This window comes from Lepisma saccharinum, chromosome 20 (assembly GCF_977018435.1).
Source record: "Lepisma saccharinum chromosome 20, izLepSacc3.1, whole genome shotgun sequence".
Taxonomy (NCBI): Eukaryota; Metazoa; Arthropoda; class Insecta; order Zygentoma; family Lepismatidae; genus Lepisma; species Lepisma saccharinum.
The window spans coordinates 18,096,563-18,116,454 of NC_139248.1; the positions used below are offsets into that span (position 1 = coordinate 18,096,563).

Below are 19,892 nucleotides of genomic sequence, written 5' to 3' on the forward strand. Positions count from 1 at the left end.
TTCTTGCCGTGGTTCCCACTCCCTTACAACCATCGACCAGATGTGCTCGATAGGATTTAGGTCAGGTGATTTTGGTGGCCATTGTAAAGTTGCAATTTCCTGGTGACTTAAAAGCCAATGCTTGGTTACATGAGATGTGTGGACACTGCTATTGTCGTGTACAAAATTAATGATGGGCATCTCCTCAACTGGGTATACTGTACGGACAGTTGGAAGCATACATTCTTCTAACACTGAAACGTACTTCTGTGAATTCATTCTGGGAGAAATTTCTATCAATTCACCCATAGTTGCACTGCTCAGCCAGGCCCAAAATGCAGCACTCACCCTTCCACTTCTTTTCTGCGCCAAAACATGTTGTGGAACGTAACGAGTATTTTTTGGTCGCCACACCGTAAGTTGACCAAGTTGATCTGAACTGAACACCTTTTCGTCACTCCATATAACTGTGTCCCAGAATTCTGCAGGTTTACTCATATATTCCAGAGCAAATCCAATTCTTTCATTTCTGTGATAGGTTGTCAACGTTTCTTTCCTTGCTGGCTTTCGGCTGTGAATACCTGCCGAATGAAGGCGCCTCCGGACAGTTGATGCTGCGCATGGCAGGTTCAGATCTTGACAAATTTTTGATGCTGGTAGAAATGGGTTCATTCTATTCATATTTAATATTTCCGCATCTTGTTCCATGGTGATTTTTCGTTTCGGGCCTGATTTTCTGCGAGTTTTTAAACCATCTTCACCCTCCTCTTCATATCTTTTAATCCAATATTTAACACAAGATGGGTGGGTCTCTGCCAACAGCCATAGCGATATCTTCTACTGACCGGCCACATTCCGACATTCCGATCATTCGACCCCTTGTCACCTCACTTGTATACGGCATCACTTAGAAGTAACAAAGGTCTCTTCAAAATTGGTGTATTATTATTATTAATATTAATGGAATTTTTCATTCATACAATCCGTCCTAATTGATAGGGGTAAAGTACAGTATTTTGTATGAATCACCGACTTACGTAAGGCTACAATTTTATATTAATAACAAGTTCACGTCGAAAGAGAGGTTGGTTCCAATAGGTTGAGGACATTCTGATCCTTCATACTTTCCCCTGGGATTGTCTACTTTTACTTTTCTCCGATAGCGGCGCCACTGTATGTCGACTGCTACATTTGAACCAACGATTTATATAAACATAGCTAAAGAGCACGAATACATTAGCTAAATATATAGAAGTTAACGCAATTTACAATATATAAATACCAGGTATCCAAAAAAGGTTCATGCCGTATATTGCAGTGAGAAATAAAGACTCTGTAATTTCTGGCAAATGTGTTTTATTCAGCAAAATAAGTTCCTTCAGCTTCAATTACATGTTCCCAACGAGATACAAGCTTATAAATCCCGCGTTTATAAAAGTTCTGGTTTCTAGAAGCAAAAAAATGTCCTATGACCTGCGCGACATCATCTCGGTTTCGGAACTGTTGCTGACGCAAATGGTTATCCATGGCCAAAAGCAAGTGAAAGTCTGATGGGGCAATATCCTGGGAGTAAGGAGCCTGAGATAAAATTTCCCAACCAAGTGTGTTGATTACCTCCTTGGTCGCTTTCGCCGTATGAGGTCTAGCGTTGTCTTGAAGAAGGATCACTCCTTTCCTGTTGACTAGTGCTGGCTGCTTCGGACGCAGTGCAGCTGCAACCCTTTGCAATCGGGACGAGTACACCTCGGATGTGATGGTTTTGCCATGCTCTAGCAATTCAAAGTGCACAACACCAGCGCTGGTCCACCAAACACAGAGCAGAACCTTCTGTTGATGAATGTTTTCTTTGGGAGTCAATGAAACAGAACCAGGGGACGACCAATGATGTTTTCTTTTGCGGTTACTGTATAACACCCATTTCTCGTCACATGTCAATATCTGGTCCAGGAATGGGGCTTTCTTGTGGCGTGACAGAAATGATGAGCAAATGGTGAGCCCCTGGCGTTTGTTTTCCTCGGATAAAACGTGAGGAACCCACTTACTGAGCTTCCAAGTCTTCCCCAGGTTGTGCAGATGCAATCGAATGGTTTCCTCCGACACTCCAAACCCTTGTGCAAGTTCCTTGCACGTTTGCTCTGGATAGCGCTCGATGGTCTCCTTCAGCAGGGCTTCGTCGATAGTGGCGGGGCGTCCAGCTCGAGGCTTGTCCTGGAGGCTCTCATCGCCCGATGCAAAGCGACTGAACCACTTTCGCGCTGTGCGCTCACTCACTGATGCCTCTCCAAACGCGGAGCATATCATTCGAGCAGAGGCTGCAGCATTGCTGCCCAATTTGAACTCATACAGTAAACACGGCCGTAAAACGTCCTTCGACACTGACATGTTCCCTTCAGGATTGTAGTTCCTACAGACCTGCTGTCTATGCGACCGACAGTCCTCCCAACTCTGTACTGACTGACGGTTGCCGGGAATGTAAACTTTTGACTTCATCCAGACAGGGTTGCCGACACATGCCGTTTGACTTTCACTTTTCGTTCCAGCGGCACGAACTTTTTTGGATACCTGGTACTTGCGAAGTATAGAAGTGTTTAAAACATTCATATTCATTATTTTTCAACCACCACTGTAAACTAATTTATGACTCGGCATGTTAGTTTAGGGCACATTTACTCTGTGACACGGTGTCTTACGTAATGTAAGAGCACAGAAAAGTTTCCTACTACAGTTCCCTCCCTAGGAGATCAATTTCAGCTAAGGGCGTGGAAATATAGTCAGATGATATTGAGATGTTTATATTCTTCCCCGGGAGAATAGCATTGTTAATAATATCGAAAAAATTAACAAAACTGTAGCTTAGATCTTCATGAATAAAAATTCACTACCATTATCTTAGCTACGTTTTCAGTTCATTGTTTTGACTTATGAAATAATGCAAATCAACAAATTCATATCCAATCACCTAACACAGACTTGTTTCATTATTTTAGTAAATCGATCGTATCCCCTTTTCGTTTGTGTGTGTGCGTTTTGCAGCAATCACTACTTTTGTAGTCCTTTTGGAAACACGATTACTTAAGACTGAAGTTATAATTTCAAATTGTTTTACCAGTTTGAATAATTTCTCGATCCTTCTCAAAACACTGCGCAGATCGAAATAAATCTTTCAAATAAAGAAATATTTTCAGGTGGGCATATATAAAGAATACTAGGTAAATATTCTGTGTTAGTGTAATTCTAATTTCTCAAAAATTAATAGATTGGATGAGAGTGGGGGGGGGGGCGAAGATTTGAAATTGAGAAACTCACTATTGTCTAATTCGTATGTGGACGAATATTAAGGGGGAAACTAAAATACAAGTAAATGTATCATTTTCATGCTTTTTTTTACACGCCAGCCAGTTTTATAAATATACACATATATGCCATACGGATAGGTGATCTAGTGTGTTAATTTGTTGACGCAGTCACACACCGAAGTTCCTTGTTTCGAATCCCGGCATGGGTGTTCTCTGTGAGTGTATTTTCAAATAATTACTCACCCTAATCGCCGTGATTGATTAAAAATGACAGAGAGCGGCGCTAAATAACAAAAATGCGTTATAAAAAATCTTCAAGCGTCTATGAGTTTCAAAACTCGCGAAGCCTGGCCAGTTGTGCTACGACACTCACTATTTCGCAGTCGCTTCTAAATTTTTAATCAGAAAGGAAATCGAAACTGCTCTAAATGTAGTATCTGTATTCGATTATGGGCTCTCAAGTACGTATATGTTTTTTACCAAAATGTGCAGGCGTCACGGGCCGTTCATGTGAATCATCGCTTACTTTCTTTCCTGTCAACCATAGCCAGGAGCTTGAGCTGCCTGTGCGGTATGACGTAACAGGCAGGTAGAACCACCTGACCAGGCTCGTCCCTAGCGACATCCACACAGCTGTCTGGAGAAGGAGAAGGAGAAGCTTCACTCCCCGCCTTCCGGGAGTTTAAATAAATCCCGCTGTACCTGTAAACATGTGTGTCCTACTTTATAGTGCATTGATGTGGCTGAAAGTTACAGTGTTACATATTTATACCAATGCTTAACCAACGTTCAAAACAATACCTGTATGTGTGTGTGTGGGGTGGAGCTTAAGCAATTACCCGGGGCGCACCGGCCCCTCGACGGCGCCAGACCAGGGCCTCCCGATTTAGTAGAGCCAAACCCTTATTTCTGATAACATAATGTGGATATTTGTTTTATAAATAGTTGGATTTGGTACAGAAAAAAATAATTGAAGTTACTTCTCAATGACCAATGTATATTATAAATTCATGTAGCAATTTGAGAGACTACTGTTATTTGGTATCAACCTTCAATACAAGCGTTCTTTGACATTAAGGCATTGAAAATACAAGACTATTATTTATCGTCTTTAAAACCGTAAATATACAGCAAGGCCATGTTATATATTGGCCGAAGGTGGAAAGTAGTGGAATCAGGGTAGAAAGTTGAGGCGGACAGTTGGGGTGCTAAAAAGCGACTTCGCCTGGATGAAAATTTTATTTTGAGCCTTCCTTTTTTATGTAAATATGTGCGACGATATTAAAAACTTATAAAGGATTGTAAGAATAAGTATAAACCGGATATAATAATCAAATGCTTAATCAAAAGTCACAAGTAAAGTATTATGATGTATAATTACATAATCACAGTAGTACAGTGAATTTTTTTGTCCGGGTAATAAAGTTTGATGTACCCTGATATATATGTTTTGCTGTCAAACCTATTGTAATTACAATTTTCCAAAAGTGAACTCAAGTGCATTAGGTCCCAACTTGAACAAAAAAAAAAACCTTTGCCCCCCGCAAACAGAAAGAAATCAGTATTATGCTTTACTTAGCTTTGACCCCCCACCCCATCTCTGAAGAAATCGGGGCCTATGCTCAGCACCCCCTTCCCATTTTAAAAAATGAGTAGAATTCAATATGGTGGTCAGCAATATGGCGGACGTCTACTTAGAACACACCAATATGGTTCCCTCTAAGCCTAATCTGTTTTTCTATAATGACCAATTGTACCCAGCCTAACTCCATTACTTTTTATATGACTTGTCAACATGAGATCAAGAAACACACACACACACACATACATTATAGATTCACTACAGCTCCATATTTCAATGAAAACTAAAGAAAAAAGAACTTTCATGGAGAATGTTATTGGATATGACTCAAAATCGCCACATTGTTAGGTAATCACACCCAATTTTGTAAATATAATGAATCTTGTACCAGTGGTACCTCGGAAAGGAGACAATAGTTTAAAAACTCTTATTAGTCTCGCACAATTTTTTGGTCTTTGCGTTCAACATATTTTGTTTATTGCTCTTGGAAAATAATACGAACTGCATATTACATATAAAAGCAGATTAAGTATTATTTTTCTTTCTTAAATGGAAAGTACAATAATAAGACTATCTCGGTCGAAAGAGGAATGTTGGTATTTTAAGATATCGAAAAATGAGAAAAATCGATCAGGGGATGTTTTGAGATGTTTAAATTTGAAAATTGAAAATTTAAACGGAGTGTTGTGATTGGACTCAGTTTCAACTCTTGGTCCTCCCGTAAGATTCTACTGTCCTTCCTCTTTACAACGAGCTCAAGAACGCTCCTGCATGTTCATTGGTTCCCGAGATATACGCAATTGAAAATTGCATGTTTGTGGAAAATGAGTATTTGATAAACTCTTATATAATTTGTAAAAAAACATTTCAGCAAAATCCTTTCACAGGTGTCGGTTTTGGAGCAAAGCAAAGCTGTATAGTATACCATATATCATGTGGTCAACAACTGCCTGTTTCAACATGGAATGACCCATATTGTAATAAACTTTGTTTATATTGTGATTATATAAAACACCCGTACTTAAGACTAACTAAGAAAAATCTGATTTTTTCAGACCTCGCATAAATTTTGGTTATAGGCCTCGCAACCCGCACTTAGGGCCGGACCTGATAATATTACATCCATCACACAATCCTTCAGCGTGAAATTTAACGTATTCAAAAGTAAATCACCGTGGATAGGTTGTTTTGCTTCTAGAATTTAATAATGCCAACAGAGATCGTGGTAAGACGTATGGAAGCAACGCGCTTGCCGCTCCGGCCAGATACCTTAACGACCATTGCTATCTGCTAGCCAGCGCCACACTGCGGTATATGACTGTAACTTGCCGTCTAAACAATTGAAAGAATGCTTACACTATGGGTTTTCAGTGCGGGAATCTCATTACCAACTGCTTAAATTGATTGGTTAATTTACGTTGATTTTATGCCACGTTTGGCTAATCGCGACAATGATGATAAGTGGTGATATGATAAAATTGACGAAGGGACACAAAGCATAGGCTGTGATTCGAACTCGGGACCTCTGAGGTCGTAGCGCTCTGTGTTAACCACCATATATTTTTAGTAAAGATTTATGAAGTAATGTGGTTATAATACGACATAACATAACTTTCTTAATTTAGAGCTGAAATTCCAATTTTATTCCAACAGTCAGTTGAAACCAGGGTTGTTAAAGCTGCAGGAACCCGTAAATTCTAATAGGTTCTATTCGGTTCGGCTGCAGGACCGGAACCTTTATTCTCGCACAATTTAAATCCGGTCCAAGTTCCTTAATGTTTCATTACAAAAAGGTTCCTGGATCGAATTTTAATTGATCCGGAAAAAATTTTCCTGGACCGTATTTAAATTGATCCAGAAAATGGTCCCTGGACCGTATTTAAATTCATCCTGAAAAAAGTTCCTGGATCGAATTTAAATAATTTATACATAAAATGGTTCTTTACAGCCTAGAACCCATTTACACTTTCTGGTTTTCTCTTCCGGACGGGAATTGAGTTTATTTACAATTCCTGGCAATTAATATTCCTGGGATTGTTAAGGATCCAGAAATCCATACATTGTAATAGGTTCCATTTGGTTTCGTAACAGGACGGGAACCTTTTTCCTCGGACAATTTAAATTAGATCCAAGTTGCGTCTTGTTTCATTGAAAAAATAGGTTCCTGGACGTATTTAAATTCAGCCGGGAAGAAGGTTCCCGGACCGTATTTAAATGATCTGGTAAAAAGGTTCCTGGACCGAATTGAAATACTTTACAGATAAAAAGGTTCTTTACGTCCAGAACCCAATTACGCTTGCTGATTTTCTCCACAGGACCGGAATTGAATTTATTTAAAATTACCAGACCTTTAGCAATCCTGGTTGATACGTGTTGATCGATTTTGCTCAAATGCCTTTACATCGATCAATGCTAGCGTTGTTGCCTTGTAATCAAGTGGTCCCGGGTTCGATACCCGGTGGAGGCACTTAGTGGTTCGGATCCCACTTTAAACTGTAGGTCCGGTCCCGATTAGCCTTACTATGCATAAAGTGGACTTAAAACAACAAATCAATGAATACCATAATCAAAACAACGACCAATACCAGCAAGTATTCAACTAGAAAGGTTCTAAATTGACGAGCTTTTTTGTGTGTGCGCACACTCACCCCCCAAAATTTGCCTGTGTTATTCTGACAGTTTTATTCAAATAATGGGCTTCTTAAGTTTTATTTTAATATTAAGTACACTTGCTTTAGTCCACGATTGAAAATATTACACCATCTCCGTGTCCGAGAACTGAATGAATGGATTAATGACTTGCTTTATTTTACTTCGCACTTCTGCCACTCTTGGCTAAACGCGACGATGGGTATGAATGGTGAGAAGATGAAGTGGTTGAAGGGACAATCACAAAGATATAGACACGACACGACATAATTCCTACAGATGATTATACTTCCTGCAGATCCAGACGCCAGAGCGTCTGCAACAATGCAGTCCAGGGAAGCGAGGTTGACACTTGGATGTCTTACACCCGATCTCTCAACTTACGTTCCGTGTTCGAGTCCCGACCTGATCATGGTTGTTCTAAGCAGGTTTGTTAAAAGTCCAGGAATTTTAAATTAATAAAATTCCGATCCAGAGCCATGGGTTCTGGACCGTTAAGAACCTTTTTATCTGTAAGGTATTTCAATTCGGTCCAGGAACCTTTTTCCGGAAAAAATTGAATCCGGTCCGAGAACCTTCTTTCCTGCATTAATTTAAATTCGGTCCAGGAACCTTTTTCAATGAAATAATACGAAATTTGGACAGAATTTAAATTGTGAAAAAAAAAGTCCCATTCCTGCGGCGGAACCCAATAGAACTCATTAGAATTTTTAGGTTTCTGGACTTCTCTGTCCCCTCATTAATTTAATCTCATCATCACTCATTTTTATCGTCCCGATGAGTCAAAAGTGAGAGAAAAAACGTCGCTAAATAATAACGAAATTCAAATACGACAGCCTCACCAAAGAATATGATGTAAGGAAGTTGAAGGACCAATCATGCACAAAGATCTATTCGGTTGCCCGGAATAACCAACCAATAAAAAGAAGCGTCACTAGTTACATCTGACAATACCCAAAAGATGACCATATACATTTATAAGTGCAAAGCAGCGCCCACCAAACTTTATCACGCCATAAGTAGCAATGTGTCTGGTCACGTACATGTTTGTTTACACATAGGCGGAGGTCAAGAATGGAAAAAATGGTACTTCGCTTAGCTTAGTGCCATTAATTCTGCAAAGTTCAACAGACGAACCATTCATTAGGCTTTGATTTTAGTGCACAGTGTCTCCATCGAAAACGAAAGGGTTATTTACACTTGGGAGTAAAAATCTGGTCTGCGATGATACTGTGGGCTATTTTCTGTACTAGTGAAAAATTGTGTTTGATGATGGACATTCTCCTGCTGCCTACATGCGTATGTTTAAGTGAAGCTTGTCAACGTCCAGCATTCAAGGACTCTTGGAGCGCGCATAAAATGTCAAGGTGGGATCCAGAAGTTCTCGGACTTTAATTTATTTGTTGTTCAAATAGTGACAATGAACTAATTACTTACAAGTATGAGCAGTAGTGAATCAATGGTCTTCTCTAGTGGGAGCGAATGACGTATTCAGTTTTTAGTTCGTTTTAGGCTTTGCTTTCAGGGAGTGATCTCTTAATTTTAGACGTCGTGAGGGCGATCACTGCTCTAATGCCAGTTTATAGGTATAAAGGGAAGACACCTTTTTAAGACGTAAAAGGGGCTATATTTATGCCATTACAATTCTGTATTACTAACACTCGTTGATTGTTCAAATAACCAAGAAGACGTTAGTTGTAATTAAGAACACTCTATACATTCAGGGCATTAACAAATTAGTTATGCAAAAGTAGACTGCCATAAATGCTGAAGCCACTGTAATGGTGAAGTCAAAGTAGTTGAAGAAAGTTCTTCAGAATCCTAAAGTTCATTTTGCAAAAGCTAGGGTAAGAATTTATCACACAATTGTAATTGTAAATTTGAAATGTAATGCTCCTGTAAACATATGGCCGGAATGAACATGCAGGGGTTGCGTTGTACCTCTTGCTGTCTTTAATTAGCAAATATAGAAAGACAACTCAATTTTTGTTATAAATAGGATATGCAAAGTCTAGCAGCAAAGATTGAAATCAAAAGTGTAAAGAGTTATATAATGATTCAATATACCAGTTTTTTCCCTTGACTTTAATTTAGAATTATAACTTTAAAATCTGAACGAGATGAAAAATTACACAAGATAAAGTATTAAGATACGAAAATATTCAAATATTGAAGATATCTTTTCAACACAGTAGTTTAGTTTAATTTAATCAATACTACTACATTATATTTCCATTTTAAATTTATACCAAGGATCAGTTGATGACAAAGAGCCCTACAACGACATCTATCGGACTTACTTTAAGCTTTTCCTTAAATGACCGTGTGGTGGGAAATACATATCCTTGGGAAGCTGATAAACAGGGAACGAATTTATGTTTAAAATGTAAATATGTATTCAGTTAATTTAATCAAAATATGGAATCAAATATGGACTGTAATTAACAAAAATTTCAATTTTCATGAAGTAAAGAGACTCATCTAATAAAATGCATTAGGCTTAGATAACATTAATTGTCTTGAAAATTGTGCTTAATTTTCTTGTTACCCAAACAATGGATTATCAAACTGGAACGTAAATCTCCTCCTATTGTCCATGAAGACAGATTTATGATGATAGAAACTGCGTTCAATATCGTATGAAGTAATGAGAGACTTTGCAGGAAACATACTTTTGACTACATCAACCAGATGAAGACAGGCCCTTTATTGGCGGGAGGTTTCACCAGGATAGACACTTCTGGCCTATAGGGACGATCCTCATTTACTATTTTATAAACTCAATTTGGACTAGTGTTCGGGGCCTGTCAGAGATCCGAACCTGAAACCTTCAGCGAGAAAAGCATGAATATAGCACATCGTAACTGCAGCTAAAATTATTCAGATTTCAATCTTGGCACAAAACCAAATTGTTGATACAGAGTAATTGAAAATAATTAATCTGATTTCAAGTGGTCACCTACCTTGAATAGGTAATATCTCCAGTGGTGACTGATACGTCAATGTAAAAGAAAGTCACGGAGTTACATACCTTGTAAAGGTTCTATGTGAATTCCCTTATTAACGAAAGCAACATTCAGACCATAGTATAGTTACTGCGACACTTTGCTTTAACAAATTCTTTCGACTTCTTTTTATAGTTTTGATTAATGGTGGCCCTTATACAGAACAATAAAGAAAGTCAAACAAGAGTTATAGCTATCGGGTGACCTGGAATGCCAACGGACAGGGAAGGCTCTAGGGCCGAGCAACCCGGTCTAGGGAATGCGTCCCCCTTAATTAGCCCCAAAACCTGTATATTTCAGACTTCATAAGCGTTGATATTTGCGCATGTGTTTTATTTTAAAGATCACTTTATGCACAGAAAGGCTAATCGGGACTGAACCTACCTACTATGTGCCTCCGCAGAGTGCGTGGATATTTGTTTTAAAAAGAGCAGAATTTATTGTTGACAAGAATTAATCTAAGTTACTGCTGAATAACTTAATATGTATATTGCAAAATCATGTAACAATTTAAGTTAAGAGATTACTGTTTTTATGTTGGTACTAAATAAACACATAGGGAATACCTACAATATTTTTTTTTCTTTAACAGTAACACTTAGACACTAAAAGTATTTTAAAAATAAGGCTACAATTCCCGTCTTTAAAACCGTACATCTATAACATGGTCATATTATTTATGGAATGAAAAGTAGGAGGACCAGTGCAGATACATTTGGGGGGCAGGGTGGATAGTAGGGGGCGCCAAAAATGTAGCTCATCCAGTTGTAAATTTTATCTTGGTCCACCCCTAACAACGGATCACACAGCGTGCTTGAAAAACATTGGTTGGTTGAGTTGGTGTTTTAAGTCCACTTTATGCACAGTAAGGCTAATCGGGACTGGACCTACAGTTTAAAGTGGGATCCGAACCACTTGTGCCTCCACCGGGTATCGAACCCGGGACCCCTTGATTACAAGGCGGCGACGCTACCACTGCGCCATTGGGGAGGCCATCGTGCTTGAAAAACGTCATAGTCAGTGGTGACATCTAGCGAAGACAATTATGTTTTTTTCCTTTTACCACTTTGACGTTGTAAAATCAAACATATGGTGCTTTCATATTGGATGAATAATTTTGATTTACCCTGTAGGTTCAAACGAGTGACATGGGCAGGTATTTCTTGAAATGACTTACATCTTCTCGTTTTACCATCCTTCCAGGAATCTGTGGTTATATATAGGGAACGGAACTTTATGTGCTAAAAAACTCAGAAATATTTATTTTTTATGTGTCATAAATGTTGAAAATATGTGATAAAAACAGGAAAATATGTGACAAAAATAAAAACATTTGTTAACAAAAACAAACTATAACATGCATTTTAAACACCTGAAATTAGTTTCTAAATGATTACCTCTTAGCGAGCTATTTTTTGGAAGAGTTACAGTGGATCACCATAGTTTTTTCCAAATTCTCCATTGTAAATCTGTGACGATTATCTCTAAAAAGCATCTTATATTGTGAGAAAGATCGCTCCACGTCACAAGAAACAATTCTTGCATATTTGAATCACGAAATGTCACTAACGCTTAAGTTTTCCAAAGCTTCGTCTTCCTCTACTTCACTTTCCAAAACACATGCAATTTGGCACAAAGTTTGAAAACCTTGGTTTTTCCCAAAAAATTCTGTACATTTAGACATTTAGATACAGTGAGTTCTTGCAGTTTCGTTTCTACTATACGGACTTTACCAATGGAAGCTGCCAAAGTGTTCGCGGACGATTCAAGCTTTCATATGGAATTAGAGAGAATGGACAGGTTTTGTTGAGATGTATGCCAATTCGACTTTTAAGGAGGGCTCCATCAACAGTTCTTGCAGAATTCTTCTTTGTCGAGATCATTTACAACAGATGCAATTTTTTCAAAGTTCTGGGCATAACATCTGCATTCAACCAAGTGCCCCATCGCGTAACTACAGGTGTAGGGGGAAGGGGAACCTCAGAACATTTTTGTTTAAAAATGTCTATTCTTCTAGGCGACTTCATAAAAACTTTCTTCCCATTTGAAACCAGTTTATCGACATTGGGATAAAGAGCTCTTATCTTTTCACATATTCTATGCAACGCATGAGCCACACATTTAACGTGCGCCATTTTGGGGTAGCTAACGGCAAGGCCTACTGCAGCTTTTTTCATGTAAGCTGCAGCATCTGTCACGAGGAGAAGAACATTGTCAAATTTTATGCCTTCCGGCCACGATAGCTGCATTGCTTCATTAAAAAGCCTTGCTATCGTTACGTGTAGCCAGCCCCAGCTACTTACAGCTATTTTCTCCCAATAGGATCGTAGGCGAGGTGCCAGAAGTCTGGCAGCGAGGGTGTTCAAAGACAAAACAAACCTAGCACTCTCGATATGAAAGAGGTGCAGAGTATAAACATTTTTCCTTCGAAGATTTCGAGGTAGATGAAGTGAATGAGCGATTTTATGTATTTAAAATGAAAATACGCAAAATATGTATTTACATACGGAAAACTGGAAAATATGTGTTTTTATGTAAAATAAAATTTGCTGTGTTGACATATAAGGCTATGATCAGAATTTTGGCAAAAATGAGGGTCTGTATCTTATCGCAGAAAAAACATTTATTTACCTAAAGTTCCTTTCCCTAGTTATATATGTTCTTCGTGGAGTCTTGTTCATCAACGGCACTGGTTCAAATAAGATACATTGTCCGTCCCCAATGAATTTTTTGATTGCGTACGAAACACAGAATGTCATATTGTGTGTGAAAACAAAACAAATCTCTAACACGTGCCTTCAAACAAGATGAATGATCTCTCCGAGCTTAATAATAAAGGTACTTCAGTAATGATATCTAGATGGCGCTTCGCTTCAACAAATGAAAAACGTATTATTGTAAAGCTTCATTTAATTTTTCGGATGTATGTCGAAGAGTACTGATTTAATTAAAACTGTGACCGGACACATCACAAATATTGTTTATCTTGCTCTTCAGAAACAAGATTGTTATTCGTGTAATATACAAAGCTTACAGGGTATGGATATGTGTGATGTTTTTATTCCCTTTCAACGCTTAGTGGATTTCGTTTTTGTTGTGGGTGGAATATAGATTATCTGGTGTAGGCTCGTGAACTACTGTATGAAACTAAGTAATAATTCTCTGAATGTTAGTCAAAATGGATCTACATTAGCATACTATGTTGATTGGATATTATCCACTGTCTAGTGCTTTCAATTGTATTTATTCTAACACTACATTTCGAGAGAGCACCTCTTCTCTCGTCTTCAGGTGAACACATATCTCTCAGAACGTAGTGTTAGGATAGTTATAGTACTAGACAATGGGTAATATTCAATTAACATTGCATGCTGGGGTTAAATTAACACAAAGAAAAATACATGTTGATGAACTATTGGAAAGGAGGATCAAATTAACACAATGAAAACTACATGATGGGATAATTGTTGAACTATTAAAATGCTAAACTAAACTAAAAAATGCTTAACGCTACTTAAGTGTACTTACATATCCACAACACCACTATGGTCGTCACTGCAACAGCCGAAGGAAACAGCACAGCTTTGGCTTTCACCGAGATTTTGAGAAGTCACGGACAACCAATTTTTCTGCATCAAAAAATTTCAGTATCAACGTTACAACAGATTTGGTGTTTTAGTAACGGTCCGTTCCACGATTCGGCCAGGGAAGCTAGGGGAATTTATGAGCCAAGAGCTCGACCTAACATTACCTGGTCTTGTTTACCTGTTGCATTTACCAAGGATCAGATATTAATTTCTACCTCTTGTACCTGAGGGAAACAACTATAGATTTTTAACATATTTAATTAATAAAGACATAAACCTAACATACTTACACAAGCAAAAGGATACACTTATTACACATGATTGGCGGTTATCGCCACACACGACTGTATACTTATAGCACAATACTGTCCCGGGTTCGAACTCTTATGCACACACTCTACCGTGTAAGTTACTGTCGCACTCTCTATTTCAAGTCTCGTCACGCACTCTGGCGGGTACTCTGTATTTCAAGTCTCGTCACACACTTTGGAGGATAATGTTCCTTTTCGAGTCTAGTCGCACACTGTTGGCGGGTACTCTGTATTTCCAGTCTCGTCACACACTGTCCTTTCTTCCAAACTATATTCCAAAACCGTAGGTTTTGGTGGATCACGTGTCCCCCTGGCCCAATCCGATTGTCCGGCGTCGTTTTGACCAAACCGTGAGAACAGCATCTCCTGGTCATTCTCTGGATCCTCCAGTTTCTGCCACATGTTACCTAAATTAGTTCAGCGACGATGGGCAGTGTCCAGTCGAAGGGATACAGGGCTCATTTGTCACTTCTTGCATTCCTTCGTCCTGGTCCCTCCCTGGCTGGGAAGAGAAGAGCCCACACAGGAAGAAACTTGGTTCCCAACTTTCCGAAGGAAAGTATTCTCAACTTTGAGCAACATAGAATTGCTATATATTCCCGTTCCCCCGGGGAAAAATTTCTGAACTTGTGAAGAAATTTTTCATAATTTGTCCTTCACTAGTGGAACACCCTGTATATGATGAGATGAAACTGTCTTTCACTAGTCGAACACCCTGTATATAATCACATTAAACTTTGTTCATTCACTTGGTGGTCACCCTGTGTATAGTTCAGCTGGACTTTTGTCCATTAAGTTCTGTAACACCATGACATCTTCTTCTTTCTTCATAAGGTTGGGTAAATTTAACTTAATAAGGTTGAAGGGTATATTTGTCTTCTCGGTTAACAAGGATTAATAACTGCCGATGTCTTCGCAAGTCGTTGGGATGGGAAGGAAAGAAGGATGGGTTATTCTCTCTTCTTTCTATCTGGAATGCCAAACGTCACTGGGTTTGGACTTCATAAAGTTTTGGTGTTCTCAGGTGTCTACAGAGGAAACAACTCTTTTGTCACTTTGAGTCTATGGGGAACTTCTGGAAGCTTTTCACAAATTACACCACGGCATGTCGATTAACTGGATGTGTGGGTAAGGGACACGTGATTTCTTTCGCACCACTGATGAGAGTTCATCTCCTTGGCGAAATGTTCAGATTGTCTCCGATGAAATGTTCTATCACCATCACTTCACTTAGTGTTTGTTTAGAAAGCGCTTAATCACATGTTATTTAATGTCAATAATTGTCTATCCTAAATACTTCATCACCATGCATTACGAATATACTCGTTTTCATTTACTTCATTTTTCCAAAAATTGCAGGATATATTATACACATACATCTTACTTCTACCGTTCACACATAGAGAGATAATGTTATTACACGTATCATGATTACACTTAGTAGAGAATTATCCACTCGAATATATTTATTGAAAATCAAAATATGAATCATATGACCATATCAAGTATATTAATAATACGATAATATGAACTCTAATAACACTATATTAAATTTTCCTACTTTCTAATGGTCATTTTGGAACCTGAAAAGTACATGAATAAATGCTGAATAAAAGAAGTAATTATCTGACCATCATGATGATAAATTAGACAGATTTTCCTAACCCATTTTTATAATACCTCATACAAGTAAACATAAAAAATGGTCAATAAAATACACTACCAAGCAAATGAAATTTCAACCTTTATCTAATATCAGTAAATTCTAAGCATAACATATGGGACATTTGAATATACTAAAATGAAATGAAAACATTTTGAACTCAATTACCTCATGAACATAAGAACACAGGTGTTGATTCTCATATACATCCACCTATAATTGAAAATAAACTTCTACTTAGGTTTCACTTTTGAAACTACCAGATAACATATTTATTTTGAAATTGTTTAGAATTATGATATTGAACATAATAAACAGACAAGAGTTCAAGATGTCATTTTTCCATGAGTTAAAAGTTGACATAATACTCATATTTTCAAGACATAATCTATCAGTAAAATACTTATTTCTTTTTTCTATCTGTTAATTAGATTTTTATATGATTCTTCATAGAAACTTAAGAACAAAATGCCAAAACATGACAATATGTAAATACTTTTTGCCTTAGAATATCATCAGTATAAAATAGATTTACAAAGTATAAATACGTCAATAGTATGATCTCGTATTGGCCTATCAACATGTTAATGTGATTAGTTCATTTTTATTACATAAGTTTGCGATCGTCACTTTTATATGTATAGTTTTTCATTTATAATAAGTAAACAAAATACGTAAAAAGACAAGTTTGCAAATTTACCGTGACCATCATTAATAAATTTTCTTCCTAAATAAATTTATTCCAGCACATACTTAACACTTTACCTACACTCAAATTTAAGTTTTTAAACTACTACTGAAAAACATAAAATATGCTGATAGCAGAATAAGTACATATTACCACGCAGATAAAATCTCAAATATCATAATTGTTGCTTGTTATTCGTACTGAAACAATTGTAATCTTTCTCAGGCAATAACCCAAAATCACACCTTAATATTACGTTTTTCACAAGTTTATCAAGAGTACTGGAAAAAAGTATACATTACTTAGAACTAAAACCTCTTTCTACCAACCATTACTTCAAAGAAAATACCTACTTTATTTATAGATTGACACATAACAAAATTTTCATAGATACGAGTACAATAGTATCTGTTAGAAAAATGTGAGTACACCTCACTGAGAATATTTTTTAAGTACTTATAACTTAGAATCCGTACTTCACTAGTTTGCAAATAATAACGTATATGTGCATTTATTAATCAATAAAAGTTACGTAAATCATCTTACGGACTAAACTATTTCATCTTCACAAAAATTAAGTGTTATAAATATCAAGTGTAAACACACATCAACTCATTTTCTTATATATAAGAAATGGTACTTTGAAATTAATATGGGAACTAATATGCTAACTTCATTGTCATAAAACTCTATAAAATTCTCTTCATCATTTGATCATTCTATCATTCGACCTAAGAATAAATTTATCTTTCTTACTTCACCTTCTCTCTCTCACCAATTAGTAATTAATGACGTGCAGCTCATGCTTTAAGAAACGTGTTAGAAAGTGGATGCTCACTTGCAGCATAGGCAAAGTTAGTTTGAATACAAATGTCTAGCATAATCTTATGATCAATTCCTATAACTACTTATACTTAATAGCTTATAATAAATGCAATGAATGCAATAGCTATTCTACTAAAAATATTAAATAATACACAAGCAATAATACACTAAGCAATCCCTATCGATACTTGTTTATAAAGTAATGACTATAGCACTACTGAAATGCATTCTTCTAGCTACTACTAACCATTTTTTAGAAAAAACCCTTATTATTTATTTTCAAAGCAAAATACTAAAATAATATGATTACCTACAAAATTAAATTACCTTCTATCTGGAATCTCCTCTCTCTCTTTTACTGACCGACTTACTGATTACCTTCTTTCCTATTTTTCAAATGTATAGAATAAAATAGCCTGGTCGCCAGTGAAAAACCTGTTCCTTTAACAACTCCTAGAAAATCAATCTGAATTCCAAACAAAAAACAAATGACACTTGTTGCAACACTAAGTATAGTTAACTAGATCAGAAGAACTGTTCTGACATAATTTCCTTAAAATTAAAAAGCTAAATATGAATATCCTTATATTGAAAATTTAAATAATATAACCCTTAAAATATAACTTTGATTATATTTAACTATGACACTTTGAACCAGAATGCTATCCTTCGAGCCAGATGTGCTCTTCAAGGAAACTGTCACTAGGGTACACATCCCCTTTTTTCGTCGCTGTGACCTTCACTCCGGCCACCCCAGCTGACTGACCATTCCTACCCTTCAGTGGGAGGGGTCTTTACTAAACGGGACACTTCTCTCTTTTGCCTGAGAAGCCATAAACCTGGCCTTCTAGGACCGTCCTATTTCCTTACACAATAATAATAAAAATCACAAAAATAAAAGAAAGTAACTAATTATGTGATAACTTCAAACATTTACTAGCGATATAGTACGTACCAACTGCGTTATATATATATATATATATTTAACAACTAATAAACATTTCCTCTTCCTGTGCTGTGAGTACGAGTGCGTTGTGAGAGAAAGAAAAACATTGACCTGCGAGGGATGGTTGCTAAAAGACCCTCTCTTCTTCCTTGTCTTTTTCTTACCAATGTATCCAACACCTTTCTTCTTCCGGAACTTTAAATAAATGAAACCTTTGTAACCACTGACAAATTTATGGTGGACCCTAGACCTTCTTAATCTAATTTTTAATAGTAAATTTGCATTCATTGACGCTGCATATAAGTAACTATAAAATACTTTCAACTTTTAATTTTCACTGCCGAGTATACCTGAAGCAAAGTAAAACAAATTACATTTATCTTATGACATTGTGCACTGTTCAAATTGACTAATAATATAATTTTTCATTTGTGACATTATAATTGAAGCACATTTCAGCATGTAACTCATCCATCCTGAAATAAAAATCGTCGTATATCCCCCCTATTCCAGTAAAATATCCCTTCTACTTAGCATCGTTCCTACCAGCGGAACTCGCACACAAAATAAACCCTTCGCTCTCTGGCGGACGCCATAATAAAATTCTTCGCTCTCTGGCGGACACAATAATAATAATTCTTCGCACTCTGGCGGTACTAATAAAACAAACTTCATCGCTCATTGGCGGACTTAATAAAATAACTTCATCGCTCATTGGCGGACACAATATAAAAACTTCATCGCTCATCGGCGGACTCAATAAAATAAAACTCATCGCCTTCCTGGCGGGCACAATTATATAACCCTCTTGCTTCTTAACTATGTCACATCACGTCGTACCACTTTAAACTTAAATTTTACTTCAATGTCACAGCATTAAATTTTTCACGTTACTGCAGCTTTCAAAATGAAAATGTGCATACATTTCTTAACTCTTAATCGAAGTTCACTTATTTATGTACTGAATCTTTCCTTTTTCACAGCGTTTAATTATCAGACTGTTTGATTACGGGTCACCACTTAATAGGTTAAATCTTCATTCATCGTATAAACTGACGTATTTTAGATAATTCTTACTCATTAAACACATTACGACACTCTCACGTACACTCACTAATGAATTGAACAAGACACCTTAATCACTCACTAAATATAACTTGAACGGAACACATAAACATTTAAGTAATTTCACTAGTAAAATAACGCAATTAGCACATAAAATAAATTCTTAACTAACATTTTATGACATTTTACATCTCAATACACATATTTCTGTAGTGCACATTAATTGCTCTTACTCACGCTTAATTAATCTTCCGCCACTTGGGAAGGAAACAAATCAGGTCTCATTTCTTTGATTT

The 19,892-nt window shown here is 36.9% G+C and overlaps 1 pseudogene; it reads right to left on the minus strand.

Annotated features, from left to right (window-relative positions):
- Positions 1-1,335: 1,335 nt before the first annotated feature.
- Positions 1,336-2,361, minus strand: LOC146003363 (histone-lysine N-methyltransferase SETMAR pseudogene; annotated as a pseudogene).
- Positions 2,362-19,892: the final 17,531 nt, after the last annotated feature.